The sequence below is a fragment of the Chanos chanos genome, chromosome 1 (genome assembly GCF_902362185.1).
Source record: "Chanos chanos chromosome 1, fChaCha1.1, whole genome shotgun sequence".
NCBI lineage: Eukaryota > Metazoa > Chordata > Actinopteri > Gonorynchiformes > Chanidae > Chanos > Chanos chanos.
This window is the reverse complement of record NC_044495.1, coordinates 2,409,041-2,416,373: the sequence shown is the minus strand read 5'-3', so window position 1 is coordinate 2,416,373 and position 7,333 is coordinate 2,409,041.

Here is a 7,333-nt window from a genome sequence, read left to right as displayed (position 1 = left end):
TCCTGCTAAAGTTAATATGTGAACAGTCTTACATTTATGGATCCATTTGGAAATGCATTTGTGGAATGTTTCTATGTTCAGATGTTTGTTGGGCAAGTAGTTTATCATTAACTATATCACGGTGTAGTATATTGATAGAACTCTCTCCCTGTGCCATTCATACCTGTGTTTTTGTGCAGGTGTTGATGTTTAGCCCTATCAAGACTGGCTCTTATTGACACCCCCTCAGCATGAGCTGCAGGAGGACCCCGTGGTGTCCCATAGTGCCGGCCTCAGGTTCTTTTCTGGGGACAATCAGCATAGAGAACACACAGCTGTGCCTAAACAGGCCTAGGCCACTTGGTCCTCCGCAGACACATATGCGCACAGCGTAGTGGTCATCGTGTTTGCTTAACACGCAAAATGTCTCTGGTTCAAAACTGGGTGGAAACAGAAGGGCTCTTTTGGGCTTCATGGTGGCTCAGTGACTAGCACTGTTGCCGAGTGGCAAGAAGGCCCTGGGTTCGAATCCTGGCTGTCCCAGGTCCCCTCTGTGTGGAGTGTGCATGTTCTCCCTGTGTTTGCATGGGTGTGCTCCAGTTTCCTCCCACCACAAAGACATGCATGCTAGGATTAGTATTCCTGTCAGTGACCTTGACCAAGGCACTGGGACCAGCTCCAGGTCTTTTTGCCCACTGCTCCTAGCTTATAGTGTATGTTCACTGTTTACGTGTGCTCACTGGTGTTATAGGATGGGTTAAATGCAGAGGCTGCATTTCACTGCTCGCTGCTCAGTGTGTGTGTGACAAATAAAGTACTTCCTCTTCTTCTACATACACACATACACATACACACACACTCTTACGTATATGGAGCTCAAGTGCTGTGCTATAGTGCGTGGTGTTGTAGTGTTTGTCATATTAGTGTGCTTATATGAGATTAAAAAAATATTACTGTGACTTACACACACACACACACACACACACACACAGGGTTTCTTTAACAACGCAAATATGAAATATCTCTCTTACACAATGGACCAGAATGCTAATATCGTATGCTAAACAGATAAACTTGATTTTTGTTGTCCTTGAAAACTACACACATTTTTCCCCCACTACTGAATGTAGATTTCCCCTCTCTTGTTTTCATGCTATCTTTATTATGAGTGGAATTATTCACCCAGTGTGTAGTGTGTGTGTGTGTGTGTGAGTGTGTGTGTGCGTGTGTGTACTGTGTGGCAGAATAAATTGAGTGGTGAGTCTGTGTGGATGCTGCTCATTGCCATACATTTGTGCTCCGTTAACAAAGAGCCGCGGACGCCTTAATCCCGCCGGAATACTCCACTCATGTTCTGTTTGAAACCAACATAATTAAAGTCACCCTCTGAAGTAACCTATTTATATAAAGAAAGCTCTTTTTACAACCCAGCCGGTCCTATGAATAACCCGTAGGAGGGCCGCTGGTATAATTACTTCACATTTCTAATTTAGGCTAGGGAATATTTGTTATCAAACCTGAGAAAGGTGGAGGTGGGGTGGGAAAAGGAGGGGGCTGGAAGGGTGCATGGATAAGTGGGGAGTGAACGGCATTAGTTTCGAGCGAGAGGACATGACTAAATTCTTGGTACACTTTTGCGGAGGTGTGTCTGGATGTGTGAATTCTGTCTCTTAGGTCAGAGTGTATACAAACCCACACAGACATACACACACGCACACCCATACAGAGACCATCCATACATTGGGGTTGCTTGACTTGAATCCCATTTTAAATAAGTATTTAAATTCAGTGATCCACACAAGCTGTGTATACATGTACAAAAATGTCACACTTTCATTAAGAGCCTATAAGACAAGGACAGTGATTATATGCTTTGAAAACACATATTGGAAGGGATGTGTGTTCCAGTCTACCTGTGTATCCACCCCCAGAAGGGAGGTAAAACAACACTGAACGCCACAGTGGCACACACTCCATATGTCATAACTTTCTCCACGGAGTCAGTTTGGGAGTACTTTGGTTATGTGGCAGCAGTAAAGCAGCACAGAAATTGACTTGGGAGGTTTATGGTGGTCTGTGGAATAGCCCTGTGCTGTTTGCACGGCTGCGCTTGGGCCTGTAAACATTCCCTGCAGAGTGTATAAGTGCTGAAGTTTATCATAAAGTGCCTCCACTCTCCAGGTGTGTATTAGTGATAAAGGCGAGGGGTGGAGGGGGTGGAAGGGGTCCTTTAACAAGCTGTCACACTTCAGCGCCTGTGTCTGGGGGATAATGGAAGGTCTACATGGACGCGTTCTGTACTCTCGGGATCGTCTTCATGCTTAACCTCACACTCACTCACTCTATATTCTAATACCCTCCTGTACCTATGGCTCTGTCTATTGTAACACAGCCCCTATAGCCCATTCTATATCTCTGCTCTGACAACACACAGCCTATAGATCATATGGTAGAACTAATCCAGCCACACATGGCATCTGTTGCTCAAACGGAAGTTTTAATTTGATAACAGAGACCCTGTACAGGACAGTAGTTCTCTCATTACAACCTGTAGCCCTGGCAGCACATACAGTAGATTTATTCAGAAAACACACAGCACCTGTGCAGTCGCTGCACTGCGGTAACTCATATCCCCTTTACTATGCACAGCGCTGTTTATTCTGATAACGCAGGTTTTGAGGCACGCACAGTAAATCTTTTCCAAAGAAGCCAAAACTCCTGTGACATATACAATAACTACACTTTGCTTTAATGTCCCATAGAAACTCAACTCATAGCTAAACTTCTCTCTGTAAATTTAAGCCCAGCACTGAGGGAGAGTGTGAATGAGGTCAAGTGATTTTCTGACTGTAGTGAGAGACTGACTTGCTGGACCATCAGTGGTTTAAAGTGAATAAAAGGAAAACGGCGTTGGATGTTTCCAGCATTTTCTGCCCGACATTCCTCGCATACTTCTATTGTTGTGCAACAGGCTCAATGGCATTTCCATTGAGAACTGGAGAAAAAGATGAGTGTGGCTCTTCACATTAGCAGTCTTTTAAGACACTAAATGCTTTCTTTTATCTGTGGCGCAGAATGGGCTGGGGAACCACTTATTGAAATGAGGCTTCCTTTAAAAAAATGGAATAAATACGGTCTCACACCATCTAGAGCACAACTTCTTTTCTCCTTTTGTTTTGCCCTCTTCTCTCTCTCTCTCTCTCTGTTTCTCTCTGTCTCTCTCTCTCTCTCTCTCTGTCTTTTTTATGCATTGTGCGCGTGGCTTTTTTTGTCTCCAGGTGTTTGAGTTATTTATTTATCTACGTTACAAAGCATGTGGATGACTTAGAAGCCCACCAAAAGCGGCAGGATCGGTGGGGGGGGGGGGGGGTAGTCCCAAGGCTCTGACAGAGATGCTGTATCCCTTACCCACCGCCACCACCCTCGTCTCTAAACCCTTTTGTGGTCTCTTTAGCGGGAGCTTCCTGACAACGGCAGGACCCCTGTGTGACCAGGAAGAGTTGGGGGGGCAGGGGGCTGACAGAGTTCATTAATAATCTGCTCATCGGATCATTCATAACAACCATATGAAGACACAGACCTGGTTTAGGATGAAGACAGCCCTAAGTTGTCTTCTGATAAAGACAATTACCACTTTAGTAAGACAGAGAATTGAAGCCAGCAAGAGACACAGAGCACTAGGTTATGACATTAAGAGAGCGATTTTTCTGTTGTGTGTTTTTGGTTTTGGTAAGTGTCGTCTTTGACTTTGAGGTACTGTTTACTGATTTCAAAGAAACAGAACACAGTTATTCTCTTAAATCTTGTACCATGTGTTTTTCTTTTTTTTCCCCAAGAACTCATAATAAATCACTTTAATTAAAAAAGTAAACTTTGTAATTGGAAACTAAATTACCCAGTGCAGTTATTTTTGAGAAAAAGATAAGGATTGCCTTGTAGTGATATTTAACGTTTAGTTAGGCAGGATTGACACTGAGTATGTCTGAAGGCCAGTGTTGTGTGTGTGTGTGTGTGTGTGTGTGTGTGTGTGTGTGTGTCTGTTGGGCTTTGAGATAAAAGACAGAGAAAGGAGGTGGCTAACAGTGATGAGGATGCTAGGCCATGCCTTGCATGTCTCTGACACTACAGCTGTCAGAGTCTACATTCTCTATCATTAAGAGTATCCTAAAGTGCAGCTCTAAAAACAATACCTTTTTGATTATTGTGATTCTGGATCATTTGGTGGTAATAGTTTTGTGCTCTGCTTGCAATTGTTGTCTGTGGGCCTGCTGTGAGACACTAAGGCCATGACTCAATCAGCTGTAACCATGCCAATTTGTCACATGTTGCCAGGACATTGTACATGTAAGATGTTTGCCTGACTATTTTTGGGTTTGTAGCTTATGAGCCAAATCCCAAATTCCACTGCCTCTATTTAAGCCAGTCTGCTTTCACCATTCATGTGGTTCACCTTAGTCTCATATTTACTCATGTATATACTAATTTACCAATTTAATCATTTAAAATACACACAGAGCAACAACATCAAATAGTACATTGAAGTGACCATAGTCTACAGATGCGTTTTCTGACAATTGAAGTTACTGGCGTGAGCACAATGTGTAGAGTGAGTGGAAAACTAAGCTTCCTGACACAGTGTCCCAGAGCACAGAGTCCTATGAGGCTCCCACCTGTCCGGTGGCATGGGTTTAACAGGAGCAGTGAGAATCCCCATGACCTCCTTCCAAAGGAGAAGGACGTCCTGTAAGATCCTCCCTCCGGTTGCATGTGGGCTGGCTGCACTGTCCAGCTCCTCTCCCTCTTTAAAGGGCACGCTGGGGCGATGACAGAGGGAGAAAGCTGCTCTAAAGCCGCCCAGCTTTAAGGAACAGCTGTTCAAAGCAAAGGAGCTGCCCGCTGCTTTTGGAAGTGGGGGGTCCAGGGCCGGGGGGCCGGGGGCCAAGGGCCCCTTCTCAGCCTTTATGGAAGAAACATGGATGGAAAGGTTAGCTGAGGGAAAGTTTAGCTCTGTGCCATATGTGTAACATGTGTAAGACACAAGGAGACAATCACATGGGATTCTTAAATGCCCAGTCTGTGATTGCTGTACATAATCCCTGTTCTCATCCTTATAGCGCTTTCCAAATGTCTCCTTAGAGGGCTCTCAGTCACTCATGGAAACACTCTCAAACAATAACAATAATAGTGATATAATACATACATATACACACATAATACAAGCCATCAAATCATCCTACTGTGTGCATAGTATTCTTACACATAACTATTAGAGTTAAGGAAAAACCATTGCTACGCTGCTGTATACCACACTGTATTACTGTACTGTACACCATAAAAAGACTGTATTTTAGTTTTAGATTAATTTTTATAAACTTACAAAGGATCAGATACAAAGCATAATTATAGATGCATATTACAAGGCAGATTTACCTAAGGTTTATGAGAAAGATTTCACTCAGTAATGTTCTGTTTGGTCACTGCAAACCCTGCCTAGCAGTTGATGGGAGCTGTCCCTCGGCTAAAGAGGCCAGGCTGATTTCAGATGGCAAAACTCCATCCGGAACAGGGCCTGGGAGGCCCACACAACCAGCACCTCAAGAAGAATATCTAACTAACTTCACCAACGGACACCTAAATACCACATGTTTTTAATACCCCTCTCAAAGACATAGAATTAGATCCCTATTAATTATGGCGTTCCTGTTTTTGTAAAGTATATAAGTATATTTCATCTGAGTAGAATAGAATAGGAGTGAAAAAAAGTGAAAAATCAATTCTGTATATTAGCTATTACTGGTGTGTCATTAGGCTTTAAAACATGCACGATCTCACAGAGCCAAAACTGGTTTTGGTTTTTTTTGTTTTTTGTTTTGTTTTGTTTTTTCATGACCTTGATGTTTAATGCCACTGTATTTGAAGTACAGTAAAAGCACTTTTACTGTTTACTGCAATCCTTAATTTGTAAGAGGGTGGTAGAGGAACTCCTGGTCAAAGTGGCTAGAATATTTTTCTTCATATTTAACTAACCTTATCTGCCTCTGGCTGAGGGAAAAAGTCCTTACGTTGTAGAATGTGACTCATTACGTAAATCCACCGCAAGATTTCGTCAGAGCAGGTATATCAGCAATGATTCTGGCTTCTGTTTGAAGGCAAATTTGATCCTAGCTGAGCTTTGTAAAGAGTTGTGCACTGGACCGGAGGTTGCTGCAGATATGCGAGCTGTGAAGTCTTATTTGCGTCCTTAGATAAGGATTAGAAGGGTCCCTTTCTTTTCTAGACACAACAATCTGCAAATACCTGACTCTAAAAGGTGCTTTAATGCCCTCAATGTGTCTCACATATCAGCAGCTCTAATTAGCTTGCACACACGTATGTCTATGTGTATGTTTGCATGTGTGTATGTGTGTATGTGCTTGCGTGTGTGTGTGTGTGTGTGTGGCTGTGTGTGTGTAAGTGTATGAGAGAGAGAGAGAGAGAGAGAGCATTTCCTTGCGCACATGATTAAAAAAAAAAACATAAGAAAAATATTGCTGGATGAAGCAATATTCAGGATGTTACATTTAGGAGAAAAGAAAGCAAACATGTCTCAGATTTGAAAGGAGACACTGCACTGTCGTGCTAAACATTTTCCCTTTTCACTCTAAAGCAGTAGGACACTAAAGCTGGCTCTCAGAATACTCCAGTGCTGTCTTTAGAGGGAAGCACTGAGAAAATGAGCCTCTGTTCTTTAAGGAAGCCAGCATGACATCAGACCTGGCTTTAAATGGAGATTTTAAGGCAATTGGATTCTTTTTAGGAGGGGACTGTAGGACACTAGCAGGGAGACGGTGTTCATTTGTGACGGCTTTAAGGAGGGACAGTAGGACACTTGGACGGACTTAAAAGAGAAAACGTGAGGAGTCTAGAGCTGGCGGCTTTTTATGCTCGTCTGTGTAGTTGGTATGGAGTCCGGCGCGGTGTGCCTGCCAGACAGAGCAGGAGTTGAATCAAAGAGAGGTTAGCGGTTAGCTACGCCGTGGAGTGCTCTGTCCCTGGAGCCACCAGCAGCCTGTTATCACTCTGCCAAGCAGGGGGGCTTTGAAATTGGCACTTTCCCTCATGTAACTATTGTACCTGCTGATAGACCATTAGATTACTTAGCCACTCACTCATTTCCAGCTACACTAACCTTCTGCTACTCTCTGCTTTTTTTCTGTCAGGCAAGTAGTTTTGAAGTGGGTGCAGTTGTTTAAAAAGACCTTTTGTGACCGGGAATTGCAAGTGGAGGCACATGCATGAGGCAGAAACACAGAGAGAGATGGACAGAGAGACAAACCCTGTATTTCAGAGACTGTATAGTCCTGGTCATATATTT